Source organism: Heptranchias perlo, chromosome 36, assembly GCF_035084215.1.
Source record: "Heptranchias perlo isolate sHepPer1 chromosome 36, sHepPer1.hap1, whole genome shotgun sequence".
Classification (NCBI taxonomy): Eukaryota; Metazoa; Chordata; class Chondrichthyes; order Hexanchiformes; family Hexanchidae; genus Heptranchias; species Heptranchias perlo.
In genome coordinates this window covers 27222134-27245271 of record NC_090360.1, presented here as the reverse complement: position 1 = coordinate 27245271, position 23138 = coordinate 27222134, and positions in this window count along the sequence as shown.

Here is a 23138-nt window from a genome sequence, read left to right as displayed (position 1 = left end):
CTCGTTCTCCACCTGTTGCTTCTTCTCCTCCTTCTGTTCCTTGTCCACCTCCTGCTCCTTGTCCACCTCCTGCTCCTTGTCCACCTCCTGCTCCTTCTCCACCTCCTGGTCCTTCTCCAATCCTGCTCATTCACCACCTCCTGCTCCTTCTTTTCCTACTTCTCCTTCACCTCCTCCTGCTCGTTCTCCACCTCCGGCTTTTTGACTCCCTCCTGCTCCTTATCTCCCTCCTGCTCCTTCTCCACCTCCTGCTCCTTCTCCACCTCCTGCTCCATCTCCACCTCCTGCTCCTTCTCCGTCCCCTGCTCCTTCCCCACCTCCTGCTCCTTCTTCTCCTCCTTCTTCTCCTCCTTCTCCTCCTCCTGCTCCTTCTCCAACTCCTGCTCCTTGCCTCCCTCCTGCTCCTTCTCCTCCTCCTGCTCCTTCTCCTCCTCCTGCTCCTTCTCCTCCTCCTGCTCCTTCTCCTCCCCCTGCTCCATCTCCACCACCTGCTCCTTCTCCTCCTCCTGCTCCTAATCCTCCTCCTGCTCCTTCTTCTTCTCCTGCTCCATCGCCACCTTCTGCTCCTTCGCCACCTCCTGCTCAACCTCCTCCTCCTGCTGCTTGTCCACCTCCTGCTCCTTGTCCACCTCCTGCGCATTCTCGCCCTCCTGCTGCATCTCACCCACCTGCTGCTTCTCGATCTCCTGCTCCTTCTCTACCTCCTGCTCCTTCTGCACTCCTGCTCATTCACCACCACCTGCTCCTTCTTCTCCTCCTTCTCTTCGTCCTGCTTCTTCTCCTGGGAAATTGAGGAGCAAATATGTAAGGAGATCACAGACAGCTGCAAGACAAATAGGGTGGTAATAGTAGGGGACTTTAACTTTCCCAACATTGACTGGGACAGCCATAGCATTAGGGGCTTGGATGGAGAGAAATTTGTTGAGTGTATTCAGGAGGAATTTCTCATTCAGTATGTGGATGGCCCGACTAGAGAGGGGGCAAAACTTGACCTCCTCTTGGGAAATAAGGAAGGGCAGGTGACAGAAGTGTTAGTGAGGGATCACTTTGGGACCAGTGATCATAATTCCATTAGTTTTAAGATAGCTATGGAGAAGGATAGGTCTGGCCCAAAAGTTAAAATTCTAAATTGGGGAAAGGCCAATTTTGATGGTATTAGACAGGAACTTTCAGAAGTTGATTGGGAGAGTCTGTTGGCAGGCAAAGGGATGTCTGGTAACTGAGAGGCTTTCAAAAGTGTGTTAACCAGGGTTCAGTGTAAGCACATTCCTTATAAAGTGAAGGGCAAGGCTGGTAGAAGTAGGGAACCTTGGATGACTCGGGAGATTGAGGCACTAGTCAAGAAGAAGAAGGAGGCATATGACATGCATAGGCAGCTGGGATCAAGTGGATCCCTTGAAGAGTATCGAGATTGCCGGAGTAGAGTTAAGAGAGAAATCAGGAGGGCAAAAAGGGGATATGAGATTGCTTTGGCAGATCAGGCAAAGGTGAATCCAAAGAGCTTCTACAAATACATAAAGGGCAAAAGGGTAACTAGGGAGAGAGTAGGGCCTCTTAAGGATCAACAAGGTCATCTATGTGCGGAACCACAAGAGATGGGTGAGATCCTGAATGAATATTTCACATCGGTATTTACGGTTGAGAAAGGCATGGATGTTAGGGAACTTGGGGAAATAAATAGTGATGTCTTGAGGAGTGTACATATTACAGAGAGGGAGGTGCTGGAAGTCTTAACGCGCATCAAGGTAGATAAATCTCCGGGACCTGATGAAATGTATCCCAGGACGTTATGGGAGGTTAGGGAGGAAATTGCGGGTCCCCTAGCAGAGATATTTGAATCATCCACCGCTACAGGTGAGGTGCCTGAAGATTGGAGGGTAGCAAATGTTGTGCCTTTGTTTAAGAAGGGCGGCAGGGAAAAGCCTGGGAACTACAGACCAGTGAGCTTGACATCTGTAGTGGGTAAGTTGTTCGAGGGTATTCTGAGGGACAGGAACTACAGGCATTTGGAGAGGCAGGGACTAATTAGGAACAGTCAGCATGGTTTTGTGAGAGGAAAATCATGTCTCACGAATTTGATTGAGTTTTTTGAAGGGGTAACCAAGAAGATAGATGAGGGCTGTGCAGTAGACATGGTCTACATGGACTTCAGCAAAGCATTTGACAAGGTACCGCATGGTAGGTTGTTACATAAGGTTAAATCTCATGGGATCCAAGGTGAGGTAGCCAATTGGATACAAAATTGGCTTGACGACAGAAGACAGAGGGTGGTTGTAGAGGGTTGTTTTTCAAACTGGATGCCTGTGTCCAGCGGTGTGCCTCAGGGATCGGTGCTGGGTCCGCTGTTATTTGTTATTTATATTAATGATTTGGATGAGAATTTAGGAGGCATGGTTAGTAAGTTTGCAGATGACACCAAGATTGGTGGCATTGTGGACAGTGAAGAAGGTTATCTAGGATTGCAACGGGATCTTGATAAATTGGGCCAGTGGGCCGATGAATGGCAGATGGAGTTTAATTCAGATAAATGTGAGGTGATGCATTTTGGTAGATCGAATCGGGCCAGGACCTACTCCGTTAATGGTAGGGCGTTGGGGAGAGTTATAGAACAAAGAGATCTGGGAGTACAGATTCATAGCTCCTTGAAAGTGGAGTCACAGGTGGATAGGGTGGTGAAGAAGGCATTCAGCATGCTTGGTTTCATTGGTCAGAACATTGAATGCAGGAGTTGGGATGTCTTGTTGAAGTTGTACAGGGCATTGGTGAGGCCACACTTGGAGTACTGTGTACAGTTCTGGTCACCCTATTATAGAAAGGATATTATTAAACTAGAAAGAGTGCAGAAAAGATTTACTAGGATGCTCCCGGGACTTGATGGTTTGACTTACAGGGAGAGGTTAGACAGACTGGGACTTTTTTCCCTGGAGAGTAGGAGGTTAAGGGGTGATCTTATAGAAGTCTATAAAATAATGAGGGGCATAGATAAGGTCGATAGTCAAAATCTTTTCCCAAAGGTAGGGGAGTCCATAACGAGGGGGCACAGATTTAAGGTGAGAGGGGAGAGATACAAAAGGGTCCAGAGGGGCAATTTTTTCACTCAAAGGGTGGTGAGTGTCTGGAACGAGCTGTCAGAGGCAGTAGTAGAGGCGGGTACAATTTTGTCTTTTAAAAAGCATTTGGACAGTGACATGGGTAAGATGGGTATCGAGGGTTATGGGCCAAGTGCAGGCAATTGGGACGAGCTTAGTGGTATAAACTGGGCGACATGGACATGTTGGGCCGAAGGGCCTGTTTCCATGTTGTAACTTCTATGATTCTATGATTCTATGATTCTCCACCCCCTGCTGCTTGTCTCCCTCCTCCTCCTTCTCTCCCTCCTTCTCCTTCTCCACATCTTGCTCGTTCTCCTTCTCCTGCTCCTTCTCCTCATCTTGCGCCTTCTCCGTCTCTGACCTCTTCTCCTCCTCCTGCTTCTCCTCCTCCCCCTGCTCCTTTTTCATCTCCTGCTCCTCCTCCACCCCTGCTCCATCTCCACCTCTTGCTACTTCTCCTCCTCCTGCTCCTTCTCCTCCTCCTGATCCGTCTCCTCCTCCTGCTCCTTCTCCTCCTCCTGATAATTCTCCTCCTCCTGCTCCTTCTTCTACTCCTGCTCCTGCTCATCCTCCTGCTTCTTCTCCAACTCCTTCTACTACTCACCCTCCTGGTCCTTCGTCGCCTCCTGCTCCTTCTTGACCTATTGCTTTCTCTCCACCTCCCGTTCCTTCTCCTCCTCCTCCTTCTCCACCTCCTTCTCCTCCTCCACATCCTTCTCCTCCTCCTGCTCCTTGTCCATCTCGTGCTCCTTCTCCACCTCCTGCTCCTTCTCCTCATCTTGCGCCTACTCCACATCTTGCTCCTTCTCCTCCTCCTGCTCCTACTTCTCCTGCTCCTGCTTCTTCTCCTGCTCCTTCTCCACTCCTGCTCCATCTCCACCTCCTGCTCCTTCTCCTCCTCCTGCTGCTTCTTCTTCTCCTGCTCCATCCCCACTCCTGCTCCACCTCCTTCTCCTGCTCCTTCTCCACCTCCTGCTCCTTCTCCACTCCTGCTCATTCACCACCTCCTGCTCCTTGTCTCCATCCTCCTCCTTCTCCTCCTCCTGCTCCTTCTACAGCTCCTGCTCCTTCTCTCCCTCCTGCTCGTTCTCCACCTCCTGCTCCTTCTCCACCTCGTGCTCCTTCCCCACCTCCTGCTCCTTCTCCACCTCCTGCTCCTTCTCCTTCTTCTGCTTCTTCTCTCCTCCTGCTCCTTCTCCACCTCCTGCTCCTTCTCATCCTCCTCCTCCTGCTCCTTCTCCACCTTCTGCTCCTCCTCCACCTGCTCCTCCTGCTCCATCTTCTCCTCCAGCTGATCCTCCTCCTCCTGCTCCTTCTCCACTCCGCTCCTTCTCCATCTCCTGCTCCTTCTCCTCCTCCAACTCCTGCTCCTTCTCCCCCTCCTCCCCCTCCTGCTCCTTCTCCACCTCCTGCTCCTTCTCCCCTCCTGCTCTTTCTCCACCTCCTGCTTCTTCTTCCCTTCCTGCTCAAACTCCTCCTCCTGCTCCTTCTCCACCTCCTGCTCATTCTCAACCTGCTGCTCAACCTCCACCTGCTCGTTTTCCTCCTCCTCCTCCTGCTCCTTCAGCTCCTCCAGCTCTCCCTCCTCCTCTTGCTCAATCTCCTCCTCCTCCTTGTTCTCCACCACTGCTCCTTCTCCACCTCCTCATCATTCTCCACCTCCTGCTCCTTCTCGGCTTTTGCTCAAACTCTTCCTCCTGATCCTTCTCCACTTCATGCTCCTTCTCCCGCTCCTGCTCCTACTCCTGCTTGTGCACCTTCACCCGCTTCTGCTCCGTCTCCTCCTACTGCTACTTCTCCTCCTGCTGCTTCTTCTACTCCTGCTGCTACTTCTCCATCTCCTTCTCCTGCTCCTTCTCCACCTCCTGCTCGTTCTCCTTCTCTTGCTCCTTCTCCACCTCCTGCTCCTTCTACTCCTCCTGATCCTTCTCCTCCTCCTGATCTTTCTCCTCCTCCTGATCCTTCTCCACCTCCTGCTCATTCTCCACCTCCCGCACCTTCTCCAACTCCTGCTGCTGCTTCTACTTCTACTTCTGCTCATCCTCCTGCTTCTTCTCCAACTCCTTCTCTACTCCCCCTCCTGGTCCTTCTTCGCCTCCTGCTCCTTCTCGACCTGTTGCTTCTTCTCCACATCCTGTTCCTTCTCTTCCTCCTCCTTCTCCACCTCCTTCTCCTCCTCCTGCTCCTTCTCCATCTCCTGCGCCTTCTCCACCTCCTGCTCCTTATCCACCTCCTGCTCCTTCTCCTCATCTTGCACCTTCTCCAGCCCATGCTCATTCTCCTACTCCTGCTCCTACTCCTGCTTCTGCTCCTTCACCCGCTTCTGCTCCGTCTCCTCCTGCTGTTACTTCTCCTCCTGCTGCTTCTTCTGCTCCTGCTGCTGCTTCTCCATCTCCTTCTCCTGCTCCTTCTCCACCTCATGCTCCTTCTCCACTCCTGCTCATTCACAATCTCCTGTTCCTTCTTCTCCTCCTTCTCCTCCTACTGCTCCTTCTCCACCTCCTGCTCCTTGTCTCCCTCCTGCTCCTTCTCCAGCTCCTGCTCCTTCTCCACCTCCTGCTCCTTCTCCTCCCCCTGCTCCATCTCCAACACCTGCTCCTTCTCCTCCTCCTGCTCCTAATCCTCCTCCTGCTCCTTCTTCTTCTCCTGCTGCAACTCCACCTCCTGCTCCTTCTCCACCTCCTGCTCAACCTCCTCCACCTGCTTCTTCTCCAACTCCTGCTCAACCTCCTCCTCCTGCTCCTTCTCCACCCCCTGCTCCAACTCCACCTCCTGCTACGTCTCCTCCTCCTGCTCCTTCTCCTCCTCCTGATCCTTCTCCTCCTCCTGATTCTTCTCCACCTCATGCTCCTTCTCCACTCCTGCTCAGTCACAATCTCCTGTTCCTTCTTCTCCTCCTTCTCCTCCTCCTGCTCCTTCTCCACCTCCTCCTCCTTGTCTCAGTCCTGCTCCATCTCCTCCTCCTGCTCCTTCTCCACCTCCTTCTCCTCCTCCTTCTCCACCTCCTTCTCCTCCTCCACCTCCTTCTCCTCCTCCTGCTCCTTCTCCTCATCTTGCGCCTTCTCCACCTCTTGCTCCATCTCCACCTCCTGCTCCTTCTCCTCCTCCTGCTCCTTCTTCTTCTCCTGCTCCGTCTCCACTCCTGCTCCATCTCCACCTCCTGCTCCTTCTCCTCCTCCTGCTCCTTCTCATCCTCCTGCTCCTTCTCCAACTCCTGCTCCTTGTCTCCCTCCTGCTCCTTCTTAACCTCCTGCTCCTTCTCCACCTCCTGCTACTTCTCCACCTCCTGCTCCTTCTCCTCATCTTGCGCCTTCTCCACCTTCTGCTCATTATCCTACTCCTGTTCCTACTCCACCTCCTGCTCCTTCTCCTCTTCTTGCTCCGTCTCCACCTCCTGCTACTTCTCCTCCTCCTGCACCTTCTCCTCCTCCTGATCCTTCTCCTCCTCCTGATCCTTCTCCTCCTCCTGATCCTTCTCCACCTCCTGCTCATTCGCCACCTCCCGCACCTTCTCCACCTCCTGCTCCTTCTTCTACTCCTGCTTCTGCTCATCCTCCTGCTTCTTCTCCAACTCCTTCTCTACTCCCCCTCCTGGTCCTTCTTCGCCTTCTGCTCCTTCTCGACCTATTGCTTCTTCTCCACATCCTGTTCCTTCTCTTCCTCCTCCTTCTCCACCTCCTTCTCCTCCTCCTGCTCCTTGTCCATCTCCTGCTGCTTCTCCACCTCCTGCTCCTTCTCCTCATTTTGCGCCTTCTCCAGCCCCTGCTCATTCTCCTACTCCTGCTCCTACTCCTGCTTCTGCTCCTTCTCCCGCTTCTGCTCCGTCTCCTCCTGCTGTTACTTCTCCTCCTGCTGCTTCTTCTGCTCCTGCTGCTGCTTCTCCATCTCCTTCTCCTGCTCCTTCTCCACCTCATGCTTCTTCTCCACTCCTGCTCATTCACAATCTCCTGTTCCTTCTTCTCCTCCTTCTCCTCCTCCTGCTCCTTCTCCACCTCCTGCTCCTTGTCTCCCTCCTGCTCCTTCTCCACCTCCTGCTCCTTCTCCACCTCCTGCTCCTTCTCCTCTTCTTGCTCCATCTCCACCTCCTGCTCCTTCTCCTCCTACTGCTCCTTCTCCTCCTCCTGCTCCTCCTCCTCCCCCTGCTCCATCTCCAACACCTGCTCCTTCTCCTCCTCCTGCTCCTAATCCTCCTCCTGCTCCATCTTCTTCTCCTGCTGCATCTCCACCTCCTGCTACTTCTCCACCTCCTGCTCAACCTCCTCCTCCTGCTTCTTCTCCAACTCCTGCTCAAACTCCTCATGCTCCTTCTCCACCCCCTGCTCCAACTCCACCTCCTGCTACGTCTCCTCCTCCTGCTCCTTCTCCTCCTCCTGATCCTTCTCCTCCTCCTGATTCTTCTCCACCTCATGCTCCTTCTCCACTCCTGCTCATTCACAATCTCCTGTTCCTTCTTCTCCTCCTCCTCCTCCTGCTCCTTCTCCACCTCCTCCTCCTTGTCTCAGTCCTGCTCCTTCTCCACCTCCTGCTCCTTCTCCACCTCCTGTTCCTTCTCCACCTCCTTCTCCTTCTCCTCTTCTTGCTCCATCTCCTCCTCCTGTTCCTTCTCCTCCTCCTGCTCCTTCTCCTCCTCCTGCTCCTTCTCCTCCCCCTGCTCCATCTCCACCACCTGCTCCTTCTCCTCCTCCTGCTCCTAATCCTCCTCTTGCTCCCTCTTCTTCTCCTGCTCCATCTCCACCTTCTGCTCCTTCGCCACCTCCTGCTCAACCTCCTCCTCCTGCTGCTTTCCACCTCCTGCTCCTTGTCCACTTCCTGCGCATTCACGCCCTCCTGCTGCATGTCGCCCACCTACTGCTTCTCGATCTCCTGCTCCTTCTCGCCCTCCTGCTCCTTCTCCACCTCCTGCTTCTTCTCCTCTCGTGCTCATTCACCACCTCCTGCTCCTTCTTCTCCTCCTTCTCTTCCTCCTGCTCCTTCTCCTCATCCTGCTGCTTGTCTCCCTCCTCCTCCTTCTCTCCTTTCTTCTCCTTCTCCACCTCCTGCTCGTTCTCATTCTCCTGCTCCTCCTCCTCATCTTGCGCCTTCTCCTTCTCCTACCTCTTCTCCTCCTCCTGCTTCTACTCCTCCTCCTGCTCCTTTTTCGTCTGCTCCTCCTCCAATCTTGCTCCATCTCCACCTCCTGCTACTTCTCCTCCTCCTGCTCCTTCTCCTCCTCCTGATCCGTCTCCTCCTCCTGCTCCTTCTCCTCCTCCTGATCCTTCTCCTCCTCCTGCTCCTTCTTCTACTCCTGCTCATGCTCATCCTCCTGCTCCTCCTCCTCCCCCTGCTCCATCTCCAACACATGCTCCTTCTCCTCCTCCTGCTCCTAATCCTCCTCCTGCTCCATCTTCTTCTCCTGCTGCATCTCCACCTCCTGCTACTTCTCCACCTCCTGCTCAACCTCCTCCTCCTGCTTCTTCTCCAACTCCTGCTCAACCTCCTCCTCCTGCTCCTTCTCCACCCCCTGCTCCAACTCCACCTCCTGCTACGTCTCCTCCTCCTGCTCCTTCTCCTCCTCCTGATCCTTCTCCTCCTCCTGATTCTTCTCCACCTCATGCTCCTTCTCCACTCCTGCTCATTCACAATCTCCTGTTCCTTCTTCTCCTCCTTCTCCTCCTCCTGCTCCTTCTCCACCTCCTCCTCCTTGTCTCAGTCCTGCTCCTTCTCCACCTCCTGTTCCTTCTCCACCTCCTTCTCCTTCTCCTCTTCTTGCTCCATCTCCTCCTCCTGCTCCTTCTCCTCCTCCTGCTCCTTCTCCTCCTCCTGCTCCTTCTCCTCCCCCTGCTCAATCTCCACCACCTGCTCCTTCTCCTCCTCCTGCTCCTAATCCTCCTCTTGCTCCCTCTTCTTCTCCTGCTCCATCTCCACCTTCTGCTCCTTCGCCACCTCCTGCTCAACCTCCTCCTCCTGCTGCTTGTCCACCTCCTGCTCCTTGTCCACTTCCTGCGCATTCACGCCCTCCTGCTGCATGTCGCCCACCTGCTGCTTCTCGATCACCTGCTCCTTCTCGCCCTCCTGCTCCTTCTCCACCTCCTGCTTCTTCTCCACTCCTGCTCATTCACCACCTCCTGCTCCTTCTTCTCCTCCTTCTCCTCCTCCTGCTCCTTCTCCTCATCCTGCTGCTTGTCTCCCTCCTCCTCCTTCTCTCCTTTCTTCTCCTTCTCCACCTCCTGCTCGTTCTCATTCTCCTGCTGCTCCTCCTCATCTTGCGCCTTCTCCACCTCTTGCTCCTTCTCCTCCTCCTGCTCCTACTCCGCCTCCTGCTCCTTCTTCTTCTCCTGCTCCTTCTCCACTCCAGATCCATCTCCACCTCCTGCTACTTCTCCTCCTCCTGCTCCTTCTCCTCCTCCTGATCCGTCTCCTCCTCCTGCTCTTTCTCCTCCTCCTGATCCTTCTCCTCCTCCTGCTCCTTCTTCTACTCCTGCTCCTGCTCATCCTCATGCTTCTTCTCCAACTCGTTCTACTACTCACCCTCCTGGTCCTTCGTCGCCTCCTGCTCCTTCTCGACCGATTGCTTCTTCTCCACCTCCTTCTCCACCTCCTTCTCCTCCTGCACCTACTTCTCCTCCTCCTGCTCCTTGTCCATCTCCTGCTCCTTCTCCACCTCCTGCTCCTTCTCCTCATCTTGCGCCTTCTCCACCTCTTGCTCCTTCTCCTCCTCCTGCTCCTACTCCTCCTCCTGCTCCTTCTTCTTCTCCTGCTCCTTCTCCACTCCAGCTCCATCTCCACCTCCTGCTCCTTCTCCTCCTCCTGCTCCTTTTTCTTCTCCTGCTCCTTCTCCACTCCTGCTCCATCTCCACCTCCTGCTCCTTCTCCTCCTCCTGCTCTTTCTCCTCCTCCTGCTCTTTCTCCACCTCCTGCTCCTTGTCTCCCTCCTGCTCCTTCTTCACCTCCTGCTCCTTCTCCACCTCATGCTCCTTCTCCACCTCCTGCTCCTTCTCCACCTCCTGCTCCTTCTCCTCATCTTGCGCCTTCTCCACTTTCTGCTCATTCTCCTACTCCTGTTCCGACTCCTCCTCCCGTTCCTTCTTCTTCTCCTGCTCCTTCTCCACTCCTGCTCCATCGCCACCTCCTGATCCTTTTCCTACTCCTGCTACTTCTCCTCATCCTGTGCTCCTTCTCCTCCTCCTGCGCCATCTCCACATCCTGCTACTTCTCCTTCTCCTGCTCCTCCTCCTCCTCCTGCTCCTTCTACTCCGACTGCTCCTTCTTCTCCTCCTGCTCCTCCTCAATTCCTGCTCCGACTCAAGATCCTGCTCCTTCTCCTCCTCCTCCGCCTCCTGCTCCTTCAACTCCTCCTGCTCCTGCTCCCCATCCTGCTCTTTCTCCACCTCCTGCTCCTCCTCCCCTTCTGCTCCTTCTCCCCCTCGTGCTCCGCCTCCCCTTCTGCTCCTTCCCCACCTACTGCTCAATCTCCTGCTCCATCTTGTTCTCAACCCCTGCGCCTTCTCTACCTCCTCATCATTCTCCACCTCCTGCTTCTTCTCCACTTTTGCTCAATCTCCACTTCATGCTCCTTCTCCCGCTTCAGATCCTTCTCCCGCTTCTGCTCCTTCTCCTTCTGCTGCAACTTCTCCAGCTCCTTCTTCTGCTCCTTCTCCACGTCCTGCTCCTTCTCCACTCCTGCTCCATCTCCACCTCCTGCTCCTTCTCCCCCTCCTGCTCCTGCTCCTTCTCCTCCTCCTGCTCCTTCTCCTCCCCCTGCTTCCTCTGCAGCTCCTGCCGCTTCTCATCCTCCTGCTCCTTCTCCTCCTCCTGCTCCTTCACCTGCTCCCCCTCCTTCTCCTCCTCCTGCTCCTTCTCCACGTCCTGCTCTTTCTCAACCTCCTGCTCCTTCTCCACCTGCTGCTCATCCTCCACCTTCTCCTTTTCCTCCTCCTCCTGCTGCTTCAGCTCCTCCAGCTCACCCTCCTCCTCTTGCTCACCCTCCTGCTGCTGCTCCTTCTCCACATGCTGCTCCTTCCCCACCTCTTGCTCCATCTCCTCCTCCTTCTTGTTCACCACCCCTGCTCCTTATCTACCTCCTTATCATTCTCCACCTCCTGCTCCTTCTCCTCTTCATGCTCCTTCTCCCGCTCCTGCTCCTACTACCGCTTCTGCTCCTTCTCACGCTGCTGCTACTTCTCCTGCTTCAGCTCCTTCTCCCGCTTCTGCTCCTTCTCCACCTCCTGCTCCTTCTTCACTCCTGCTCATTCACCACCTCCTGCTCCTCCTTCTCTTCCTTCTTCTCCTCCTGCTATTTCTCCACCACCTGTTCCTTATCTCGCTCCTGCTCCTTCTTCTTCTCCTGCTCCTTCTCCACTCCTGCTCCATCTCCACCTCCTGCTCAACTTCCATCTCCTGCTCCTTCTCCTCCTCCTGCTCCTTCTCCTCCTCCTGCTACGTCTCCTCCTCCTGCTCCTTCTCCACCTCTTGCTCATTCTCCTCTTCTTGCTCCATCTCCACCTCCTGCTCCTTCTCCTCCTCCTGCTCCTTCTCCACCTCCTGCTCCTTTTCCACCTCCTGCTGCTTCTCATCCCCCTCCTCCTGCTCCTTGTCCACCTCCTGCTCAACCTCCACCAACTGATCCTTCTACACCTGCTCCTCCTGCTCCTTTTTCTCCTCCTACTCAACCTCCTCTTCCTGCTTCTTCTCCAACTCCTTCTCCTACTCCCCCTCCTGGTCCTTCTCCTACTCCTGCTCCTTCTCCTCCTCCTGCTCCTTCTCCACCTCCTCATCATTCTCCACTTTTGCTCTACCTCCTCCCCCTGCTCCTTCTCCATTTCATGCTCCTTCTCCCGCTCCTGCTCTTACTCCCGCTTCTGCTCCTTCTCCAACTCCTGCTCCTTCTCCACTCCTGCTCATTCACCACCTCCTGCTCCTTCTTCTCCTCCTTCTCCTCCACCTGCTCCTTCTCGCCCTCCTGCTCCATCTCGCCCTCCTGCTCCTTCTCGACCTCCTGCTCCTCGTCCTAATCCTCCTCCTGCTCCTCCTCCTTCTCCTTCTCCCCCTCCTGCTCCTTTTCCATCTCCTGCTCCTTCTCCGCCTCCTGCTCCTCCTCCTTCTCCTCCACCTGCTCCTTCTCCACCTCCTGCTCCATGTCTCCCTCCTGCTCCTTCTCCACCTACTGCTCCTTTTCCACCTCCTGCACCTTCTCCGCCTCCTGCTCCTCCTCCTTCTCCTCCACTGCTCCTTCTCCGCCTGCTGCTCCATCTCCACCTATTGCTTCTTTTCCACCTCCTGTTCCTCCTCCACCTTCTTCTCCTCCGCCTGCTACTTCTCCTTCTCCTGCTCCTTCTCCTCCTCTTGCTCCTTCTCCTCCTCCTGCTCCTTCTTCTCCTCCTGCTTCTTCTCCACCTCCTGTTCCTTCTCCTCCTCCTGATCCTTCTCCACGTCCTTCTACTACTCCATCTCCATCTCCTCCTGCTCCTTCTCCTCCACCTGCTCCTTCTCCTCCTCCTGCTCCTTACCCTCCTCCTGCTCCCTCTCCAACTCCTGCTCCTTCTCCGCCTCCTGCTTCTTGTCCACCTCCTGCTCCTTGTCCACCTCCTACTACTTGTCCACCTCCTCCTCCTTTTCCACCTCCTGCTCCTTCTGCACCTCCTCCTCCTTCTCCACTCCGGCTCCATCTCCACCTCCTGCTCCTTCGTCTCCTCCAGCTCATTCTCCTCCTCCTGCTCCTTCTCCACCTACTCTTCATTCTCCAACTCGTGCGACTTCTGCACTTTTGCTCAACCTCCTCCTCCTGCTCCTTCTCCACTTCATGCTCCTGCTCCCGCTCCTGCTCCTACTCCCGCTTCTGCTCCTTCTCCCGCTCCTGCTCCGTCTCCTGTTGCTGCTACTTCTCCTGCTGCTTCTTCTGCTCCTGCTGCTACTTCTTCACCTCTTTCTCCTGCTCCTTCTCCACCTCCTGCTCCATGTCTCCCTCCTGCTCCTTCTCCACCTACTGCTGCTTTTCCACCTCCTGCAACTTCTCCGCCTCCTGCTCCTTCTCCACCTATTGCTTCTTTTCCACCTCCTGTTCCTTCTCTTCCTCCTGCTCCTTCTCCGCCTCCTTCTCCTCCTCCACCTCCTTCTCCTCCTCCTGCTACTTCTTCTTCTCTTGCTCCTTCTCCTCCTCCTGCTCCTTCTCCTCCTCCTGCTCCTTCTCCTCCTCCTGCTTCTTCTCCACCTCCTGTTCCTTCTCCTCCTCCTGATCCTTCTCCACGTCCTTCTCCTCCTCCATCTCCTTCTCCTCCTCCTGCTCCTTGTCCACCTCCGGCTCCTTATCTACCTCCTGCTCCTTGTCCACCTCCGGCTCCATGTCCATCTACTGCTTTTTGTCCACCTCCTGCTCCGTGTCCACCTCCTGATCCTTGTCCACCTCCTGCTCATTGTACACCTCCTGCTCCTTGTCCACCTCGTGCTCCATCTCGCCCTCCTGCTCCATCACGTCCTCCAGCTCTTTCTCGCCCTCCTGCTCCATCTCGCCCTCCTGCTCCTTCTCGCCCTCCTGCTCCTTCTCCACCTCCTGCTCATTCTCCACCTCCTGCTCCTTCTCCACCTCCTGCTCCTCCTCTTGCTTCTTCTCCAAATCCTTCTCATACTCGCCCTCCTGGTCCTTTTCCGCCACCTGCTCGTTCTTCAACTGTTGCTTCTTCTCCTCCTCCTGTTCCTTGTCCACCTCCTGCTCCTTCTCCTCCTCCTGCTCCTTCTCCTCCTCCTGCTCCTTCCCCTCCTCCTGCTCCCTCTCCAACTCCTGCTCCTTCTCCGCATCCTGCTCATTGTCCACCTCCTGCTCCTTGTCCACCTCCTACTACTTGTCCATCTCCTGCTCCTTTTACACCTCCTGCTCCTTCTGCACCTCCTGCTCGTTCTCCACCTCCTGCTCATTCTTCTCCTCCTGCTCCTGCTCCTCCTCCTGCTTCTTCTCCAAATCCTTCTCATACTCGCCCTCCTGTACCTTTTCCGCCACGTGCTCGTTCTCCACCTGTTGCTTCTTCTCCTCCTCCTGTTCCTTGTCCACCTCCTGCTCCTTCTCCTCCTCCTGCTCCTTCTCCTCCTCCTGCTCCTTCCCCTCCTGCTGCCTCTCCAACTCCTGCTCCTTCTCCGCCTACTGCTCATTGTCCACCTCCTGCTCCTTGTCCACCTCCTACTACTTGTCCATCTCCTGCTCCTTTTCCACCTCCTGCTCCTTCTGCACCTCCTGCTCATTCTCCACCTCCTGCTCATTCTTCTCCTCCTGCTCCTGCTCCTCCTCCTGCTTCTTCTCCAACTCCTTCTCCTACTCGCCCTCCTGGTCCTTTTCAGCCACCTGCTCGTTTTCCACCTGTTGCTTCTCCTCCTCCTCCTGTTCCTTGTCCACCTCCTGCTCCTTGTCCACCTCTTGCTCCTTCTCCACCTCCTGCTCCTTCTCCACTCCTGCTCATTCACCACCTCCTGCTCCTTCTTCTCTTCCTTCTCCTTCTCCTCCTCCTGCTCCTTCTCCACCTCCGGCTCTTTGACTCCCTCCTGCTCCTTATCTCCCTCCTGCTCCTTTTCCACCTCCTGCTCCTACTCCGACTGCTGGTCCTTCTCCGCCTCCTGCTTCTTCTCCACCTATTGCTTCTTTTCCACCTCCTGTTCCTTATCTCCATCCTACGCCTTCTCCACCTCCTCCTCCTCCTCCACCTCGTTCTCCTCCTCCTGCTACTTCTTCTCCTGCTCCATCTCCTCCTCCTGCTTCTTCTCCACCTCCTGTTCCTTCTCCTCCTCCTGATCCTTCTCCACGTCCTTCTCCTCCTCCATCTCCTTCTCCTCCTCCTGCTCCTTGTCCACCTCCGGCTCCATGTCCACCTCCTGCTCATTGTCCACCTCCTGCTCCGTGTCCACCTCCATCTCCTTCTCCTCCTACTGCTCCTTGTCCACCTCCTGCTCATTGTGCACCTCCTGCTCCTTGTCCACCTTGTGCTCCTTCTCGCCCTCCTGCTCCATCTCGTCCTCCAGCTCCTTCTCGCCCTACTGCTCCTTCTCGCACTCCTGCTCCTACTCGCCCTCCTGGTCCTTCTCCGCCTCCTGCTCGTTCTCCACCTGTTGCTTCTTCTCCACCTCCTGTTCCTTCTCCTCCTCCTGCTCCTTCTCCACCTCCTTCTCCTCCTCCACCTCCTTCTCCTCCTCCTCTTCCTTGCCCACCTCCTGCTCCATGTCCACCTCCTGCTCCTTGTCCACCTCCTGCTCCTTGTCCAACTCCTGCTCCTTGTCCACCTCCTGCTCCTTCTCGACTCCTGCTCATTCACCACCTCCTGCTCCTTCTTCTCCTCCTTCACCTCCTCCTGCTCCTGCTCCACCTCCTGCTCTTTGACTCCCTCCTGCTCCTTATCTCCCTTCTGCTCCTTCTCCACCTCCTGCTCCTTCTCCACCTCCTGCTCCAGCTCCACCTCCTGCTCCTTCTCCTTCTCCTGCTCCTTCCCCACCTCCTTCTCATTGTCCATCTCCTGCTCTGTGTCCATCTCCTGATCCTTGTCCACCTCCTGCTCCTTGTGCACCTCCTGCTCCTTGTCCACCTCGTGCTCCTTCTCGCCTACCTGCTCCTTCTCGTCCTCCAGCTCCTTCACGCCCTCCTGCTCCTTCCTGCCCTCCTGCTCCTTGTCCACCTCCTGCTCCTTCTCCATTTCTGCTCATTCACCACCTCCTGCTCCTTCTTCTCTTCCTTCTCCTCCTCCTGCTCCTTTTCCTTCTCCTACTCCTTCTCCACCTCCTGCTCCTCCTCCTGCTCCTCCTCCTGCTGCTTGTACATCTCCTGCGCCTTGTCCACTCCTGCGCCTTCTCGCCCTTCTGCTCCATCTCGCCCTCCTGCTCCTTATCTCCCTCCTGCTCCTTTTCCACCTCCTGCTCCTTCTCCGCCTCCTACTCCTCCTCCTGCTCCTCCTCCTGCTCCTCCTCATTCTCCTTCTCCTCCTCCTGCTCCTTTTCCACCTCCTGCTCCTTCTCCGCCTCCTGCTCCTCCACCTTCTCCTCCACCTGCTCCTTCTCCACCTCCTGCTCCATGTCTCCCTCCTGCTCCTTCTCCACCTACTGCTCCTTTTCCACCTCCTGCAGCTTCTCCGCCTCCTGCTCCTCCTCCTTCTCCTCCACCTGCTCCTTCTCCGCCTGCTGCTCCTTCTCCACCTATTGCTTCTTTTCCACCTCCTGTTCCTCCTCCACCTTCTTCTGCTCCTCCTGCTACTTCTTCTTCTCCACCTCCTTCTCCTCCTCCACCTCCTTCTCCTCCTCCTTCTCCACTCCGGCTCCATCTCCACCTCCTGCTGCTTCTTCTCCTCCAGTTCCTTCTCCTCCTCCTGCTCCTTCTCCACCTCCTTCTCCACTCCGGCTCCATCTCCAGCTCCTGCTGCTTCTTCTCCTCCTGCTCCTTGTCCATCTCCGGCTCCATGTCCACCTCCTGCTCATTGACCACCTTCTGCTCCGTGTCCACCTCCTGATCCTTGTCCACCTCCTGCTCATTGTACACCTCCTGCTCCTTGTCCACATAGAGTTCCATCTCGCCCTCCTGCTCCACCTCGTCCTCCTGCTCCTTCTCGCCCTCCTGCTCCTTTTCCACCTCCTGCTCCTTCTGCACCTCCTGCTCATTCTCCACCTTCTGCTCCTTCTCCTTCCCCTGCTCCTTCCCCACCTCCTGCTCCTTCCCCACCTCCTGCTCCTTCTCCTCTTCTTGCGCCTTCTCCACCTCCTGCTCTTTCTTCTTCTCCTGCTCCTTCTGCACTCCTGCTCCTTTTCCTCATCCTGCTCCTTCTCCTCCTCCTGCTCCTTCTCCACCTCCTGCTCCTTCTTCTCCTCCTGCTCATGCTCCTCCTCCTGCTTCTTCTCCAACTCCTTCACCTACTCCCCCTTCTGGTCCTTCTCCGCCTCCTGCTCCTTCTCGACCTATTGCTTCTTCTCCACCTCCTGTTCCTTCTCCTCCTCCTGCTCCGTCTCCACCTCCTTCTCCTCCTCCACCTCCTTCTCCTCCTCCTGCTCCTTGTCCACCTCCTGCTCCTTCTCCACCTCCTACTCAATCTCCACCTCCTGCCCCTTCTCCTCATTTTCCGCCTTCTATATCTCCTGCTCCCTCTCCTCCTCCTGCTCATACTCCTCCTCGCGCTGCTTCTACTTCTCCTGCTCCTCCTCCACTCCTGCTCCTTTTCCACCTCCTGTTCCTCCTCCACCTTCTTCTCCTCCTCCTGCTCCTTCTCCTTCTCCTGCTCCTTCTCCTCCTCCTGCTCCTTCTCCACCTCCTGCTTCTTCTCCACCTCCTGTCCTTCTCCTCCTCCTGATCCTTCTCCACTTCCTTCTCCTCCTCCATCTCCATCTCCTCCTCCTGCTCCTTCTCCTCCTCCTGCTCCTTCTCCTCCTCCTGCTCCTTCTCCTCCTCCTGCTTCTTCTCCACCTGCTGTTTCTTCTCCACCTCCTGTTTCTTCTCCACCTCCTGTTCCTTCTCCTCCTCCTGATATTTCTCCACCTCCTTCTCCTCCTCCACCTCCTTCTCCTCCTCCATCTCCATCTCCTCCTCCTGCTCATTCTCCACCTCCTGCTCCTTCTCCTTCCCCTGCTCCTTCCCCACCTCCTGCTCCTTCTCCACCTCCTGCTCCTTCTCCTCTTCTTGCGCCTTCTCCACCTCCTGCTCTTTCTTCTTCTCCTGCTTCTACTGCACTCCTGCTCCTTCTCCTCCTCCTGCTCCTTCTCCGCCTCCTGCTCCTTCTCGACCTATTGCTTCTTCTCCACCTCCTGTTCCTTCTCCTCCTCCTGCTCCGTCTCCACCTCCTTCTCCGCCTCCACCTCCTTCTCCTCCTCCTGCTCCTTGTCCACCTCCTACTCCTTCTCCACCTCCTACTCATTCTCCACCTCCTGCTCCTTCACGACCTATTGCTTCTTCTCCACCTCCTGTTCCTTCTCCTCCTACTACTCCTTCACCACCTCCTGCTCGTTCTCCATCTCCTGCTCCTTGTCTCCCTCCTGCTCCTTCTCCAACTCCTGCTTCTTCTCCTCCTCCTGCTTCTACTCCTCCTCCTGCTACTTTTTCTTCTCCTGCTCCTTCTCCACTCCGGCTCCACCTTCACCTCCGGCTCCTTCTTCTCCTCCTGCTCCTTCTCCTCCTCCTGCTCCTTCTCCTCCTCCTGCTCCTCCTGCACCTCATGCTCCTGCTCCTGCTCCTGCTCCTTCTCCTCCTCCTGCTCCTTCTCCACCTCCTGCTACTTGTCTCCCTCCTGCTCCTTCTCCACCTCCAGCTCCTTCTCCACCTCCTGCCCCTTCTCCACCTACAGCTCCTTCGCCACTTCCTGCTCCTTCTCCTCATCTTGCGCCTTCTCCTTTTCCTGTTCCATCACCACCTCCTGCTCCTCCTCCTCCTCTTCCTCCTGCTCCTTCTCCTCCTCCTGCTCCTTCTCCACCTCCAGCTCCTTGTCTCCCTCCTGCTCCTTCACCACCTGCTGCTCGTTCTCCACCTCCTGCTCCTTGTCTCCCTCCTGCTCCTTCTCCACCTCCTGCTTCTTCTCATCCTCCTGCTTCTACTCCTCCTCCTGCTCCTTTTACTTCTCCTGCTCCTTCTCCACTCCGGCTCCACCTTCACCTCCGTCTCCTTCTTCTCCTCCTGCTCCTTCTCCTCCTCCTGCTCCTTCTCCTCCTCCTGCTCCTTCTCCACCTCATGCTGCTGCTCCTGCTCCTGCTCCTTCTCCTCCTCCTGCTCCTTCTCCACCTCCTGCTCCTTGTCTCCCTCCTGCTCCTTCTCCACCTCCTGCTCCTACTCCTCCTCCTGCTGTTCTTCTTCTCCTGCTCCTTCTGCACTCCTGCTCCATCTCCAACTCCTGCTCCATCTCCACCTCCTGATCCTTCTCCACATCCCTGCTCCTTCTCCTTATCCTACTCCTACTCCTTCCCCTGCTCCTTCTTCTCCCCTATCCTTCTTCTCCTCCTGCTCCTTCTCACTTCCTGCTCCATCTCCAGCTCCTGCTCCTTCTCCTCCCCCCCTGCTCCTTCTCCACCTACTGCTCCTTCCACCACTCCTGCTCCTTCTACCCCTCCTTCTGCTGCACGGCCTTCTGCTCCTTCTCCCCCTCCTGCTCCTTCTCCCCCTCCAGCTCAAACTCCTCCTCCTGCTCGTTCTCCACCACCTGCTCCTTCTCCACCTGCAGCTCAACCTCCATCTGCTCCTTCTCCTCCTCCTCCTGCTCCTTCAGCTCCTCCAGCTCACCCTCCTCGTCTTGCTCACCCTCCTGCTGATGCTCCTTCTCCACAAAATGCTCCTTCCCCACCTCCTGCTCAATCGCTTCCTCCTTCTTGTTCTCCACCCCTGCTCCTTCTCCACCTCCTCATCATTCTCTACCGCCTGCTCCTTCTCCACTTTTGCTCAACCTCCTCCTCCTGCTCCTTCTCCTCTTCATTCTCCTTCTCCCGCTCCAGCTCCTACTCCCGCTTCTGCTCCTTCTCCCGCAACTGCTCCTCCTCCCGCTTCAGCTCCTTCTCCCGCTTCTGCTCCTTCTCCACCTGCTGCTACTTCTCCTCCTGCGGCTTCTTCTCCTCCTGCTGCTACTTCTCCACCTCCTTCTCCTGCTTTTTCTCCACCTGCTGCTCCTTTTCCACTCCTGCTCATTCACCACCTCCTGCTCCTTCTTCTATTCCTTCTGCTCCTCCTGCTCCATCTCCACCTCCTGCTCCTTCTCCACATCTTGCTCCTTCTCCACCTCCTGCTCCTTCTCCTCCTCCTGCTCCAACTCCTTCTCGTGCTCCTTCTTCTCCACCTGCTCCTTCTTCTCCTCCTTCTCCTTCTCACTTCCTGCTCCATCTCCAGCTCCTGCTCCTTCTCCTCCTCCCCCACCCCCTGCTCCTTCTCCACCTCCTGCTCCTTCTTCTATTCCTTCTCCTCTTCCTGCTCCATCTCCACCTCCTGCTCCTTCTCCACATCTTGCTCCTTCTCCACCTCCTGCTCCTTCTCCTCCTCCTGCTACAACTCCTCCTGCTCCTTCTTCTTCTCCTGCTCCTTCTCCACTCCTGCTCCAACCCCACATCCTGCTCCTTCTCCTCCTTCTGCTCCTTCTCCTCCTGCTCCGTCTCCAATACCTGCTCCTTCTCCTCCTCCTCCTCCTCGTCCTCGTCCTCCAGCTTCTTCTCCAACTCCTTCTCCTACTCCCCCTGCTGGTCTTACTCCGCCTCCTGCTTCTTCTCCACCTATTGCTTCTTTTCCACCTCCTGTTCCTTCTCCTCCTCCTGCTCCTTCTCCTCCTCCTGCTCCATCTCCTCCTCCTGCTTCTTCTCCACCTCCTGTTCCTTCTCCTCCTCCTGATCCCTCTCCACGTCCTTCACCTTCTCCATCTCCTTCTCCTCCTCCTGCTCCTTGTCCACCTCCTGCTCCATGTCCACCTCCTGCTCATTGTCCACCTCCTGCTTCGTGTCCACCTCCATCTCCTTCTACTCCTCCTGCTCCTTGTCCACCTCCAGCTCATTGTACACCTCCTGCTCCTTGTCCACCTAGTGCTCCTTCTCGCCCTCCTGCTCCATCTCGTCCTCCAGCTCCTTCTCGCCCTGCTGCTCCATCTCGCCCTCGTGCTCCTACTCACCCTCCTGGTCCTTCTCCGCCTCCTGCTCGTTCTCCACCTGTTGCTTCTTCTCCACGTCCTGTTCCTTCTCCTCCTCCTGCTCCTTCTCCACCTCCTTCTCCTCCTCCACCTCCTTCTCCTCCTAATGTTCCTTGTCCATCTCCTGCTCCTTGTCCACATCCTGCTCTTTGTCCACCTCCTGCTCCTTGTCCAACTCCTGCTCCTTGTCCACCTCCTGCTCCTTCTCGACTCCTGCTCATTCACCACCACCTGCTCCTTCTTCCCCTCCTTCTCCTCCTCCTGCTCCTTCTCCACCTCCTGCTCTTTGACTCCCTCCTGCTCCTTGTCTCCCTTCTGCTCCATCTCCACCTCCTGCTCCTTCTCCACCTCCTGCTCCAACTCCACCTCCTGCTCCTTCTCCTGCTCCTTCCCTACCTCCTTCTCATTGTACACCTCCTGCTCTGTGTCCATCTCCTGATCCTTGTCCACCTCATGCTCCTTGTGCACCTCCTGCTCCTTGTCCACCTCGTGCTCCTTCCTGCCCTCCTGCTCCTTGTCCACCTCCTGCTCCTTCTCCATTTCTGCTCATTCACCAACTCCTGCTCCTTCTTCTCCTCCTTCTCCTCCTCCCGCTCCTTCTCCACCTCCTGTTCCTTCTTCTTCTCCTGCTCCTTCTCCACTCCTGCTCCTTCTCCTCCTCCTTCACCTTTTCCTCCTCCTGCTCCTTCTCCGGCTGCTGCTCCACCTCCTGCTCCTCCTCCTGCTGCTTGTACATCTCCTGCGCCTTATCCACTCCTGCGCCTTCTCGCCCTCCTGCTCCATCTCGCCCTCCTGCTCCTTCTCGACCTCCTGCTCCTTTTCCACCTCCTGCTCATTCTCCGCCTCCTGCTCCTCGTCCTTCTCCTCCACCTGCTCCTTCTCCACCTCTTGCTCCATGTCTCCCTCCTGCTCCTTCTCCACCTACTGCTCCTTTTCCACCTCCTGCACCTTCTCCGCCTCCTGCTCCTCCTCCTTCTCCTCCACCTGCTCCTTCTCCGCCTGCTGCTCCTTCTCCACCTATTGCTTCTTTTCCACCTCCTGTTCCTCCTCCACCTTCTTCTCCTCCTCCTGCTACTTCTTCTTCTCCTGCTCCTTCTCCTCCTCCTGCTCCTTCTCCTCCTCCTGCTCCTTCTCCTCCTCCTGCTTCTTCTCCACCTCCTGTTCCTTCTCCTCCTCCTGATCCTTCTCCACGTCCTTCTCCTCCTCCATCTCCATCTCCTCCTCCTGCTCCTTCTCCTCCTCCTGCTCCTTCTCCTCCTCCTGCTCCTTCTCCTCCTCCTGCTTTTTCTCCACCTCCTGTTTCTTCTCCACCTACTGTTCCTTCTCCTCCTCCTGATCTTTCTCCACCTCCTTCTCCTACTCCACCTCCTTCTCCTCCTCCTTCTCCACTCCGGATCCATCTCCATCTCCTCCTCCTGCTCCTTCTTCTCCTCCAGCTCCTTCTCCTCCTCCTGCTCCTTCTCCACCTCCTCTTCATTCTCCAACTCGTGCTCCTTCTCCACCTTTGCTCAACCTCCTCCTCCTGCTTCTTCTCCACCTGCTGTTTCTTCTCCACCTCCTGTTTCTTCTCCACCTCCTGTTCCTTCTTCTCCTCCTGATCTTTCTCCACTTCCTTCTCCTCCTCCTTCTCCACTCCGGCTCCATCTCCACCTCCTGCTCCTTCTTCTCCTCCAGCTCATTCTCCACCTCCTGCTCCTTCTCCACCTCCTCTTCATTCTCCAACTCGTGCTCCTTCTCCACTTTTGCTCAACCTCCTCCTTCTGCTCCTTCTCCACTTCATGCTCCTTCTCCCGCTCCTGCTCCTACTCCAGCTTCTGCTCCTACTCCCGCTCCTGCTCCGTCTCCTCTTGCTGCTACTTCTCCTCCTGCTGCTTCTTCTGCTCCTGCTGCTACTTCTTCACCTCTTTCTCCTGCTCCTTCTCGACCTCCTGCTCCATGTCTCCCTCCTGCTCCTTCTCCACCTACTGCTCCTTTTCCACCTCCTGCACCTTCTCCGCCTCCTGCTCCTGCTCCACCTATTGCTTCTTTTCCACCTCCTGTTCCTTCTCTTCCTCCTGCTCCTTCTCCACCTCCTTCTCCTCCTCCACCTCCTTCTCCTCCTCCTGCTACTTCTTCTTCTCCTGCTCCTTCTCCTCCTCCTGCTCCTTCTCCTCCTCCTGCTTCGTCTCCACCTCCTGTTCCTTCTCCTCCTCCTGATCCTTCTCCACGTCCTTCTCCTCCTCCATCACCGCAACAGGTGAGGTGCCTGTCGATTGGAGGGTAGCAAATGTTGTGCCTTTGTTTAAGAAGGGCGGCAGGGAAAAGCCTGGGAACTACAGACCAGTGAGCCTGACATCTTTAGTGGGTAAGGTGTTAGAGGGTATTCTGAGGGACAGGATCTACAGGCATTTGGAGAGGCAGGGACTAATTAGGAACAGTCAGCATGGTTTTGTGAGAGGAAAATCATGTCTCACGAATTTGATTGAGTTTT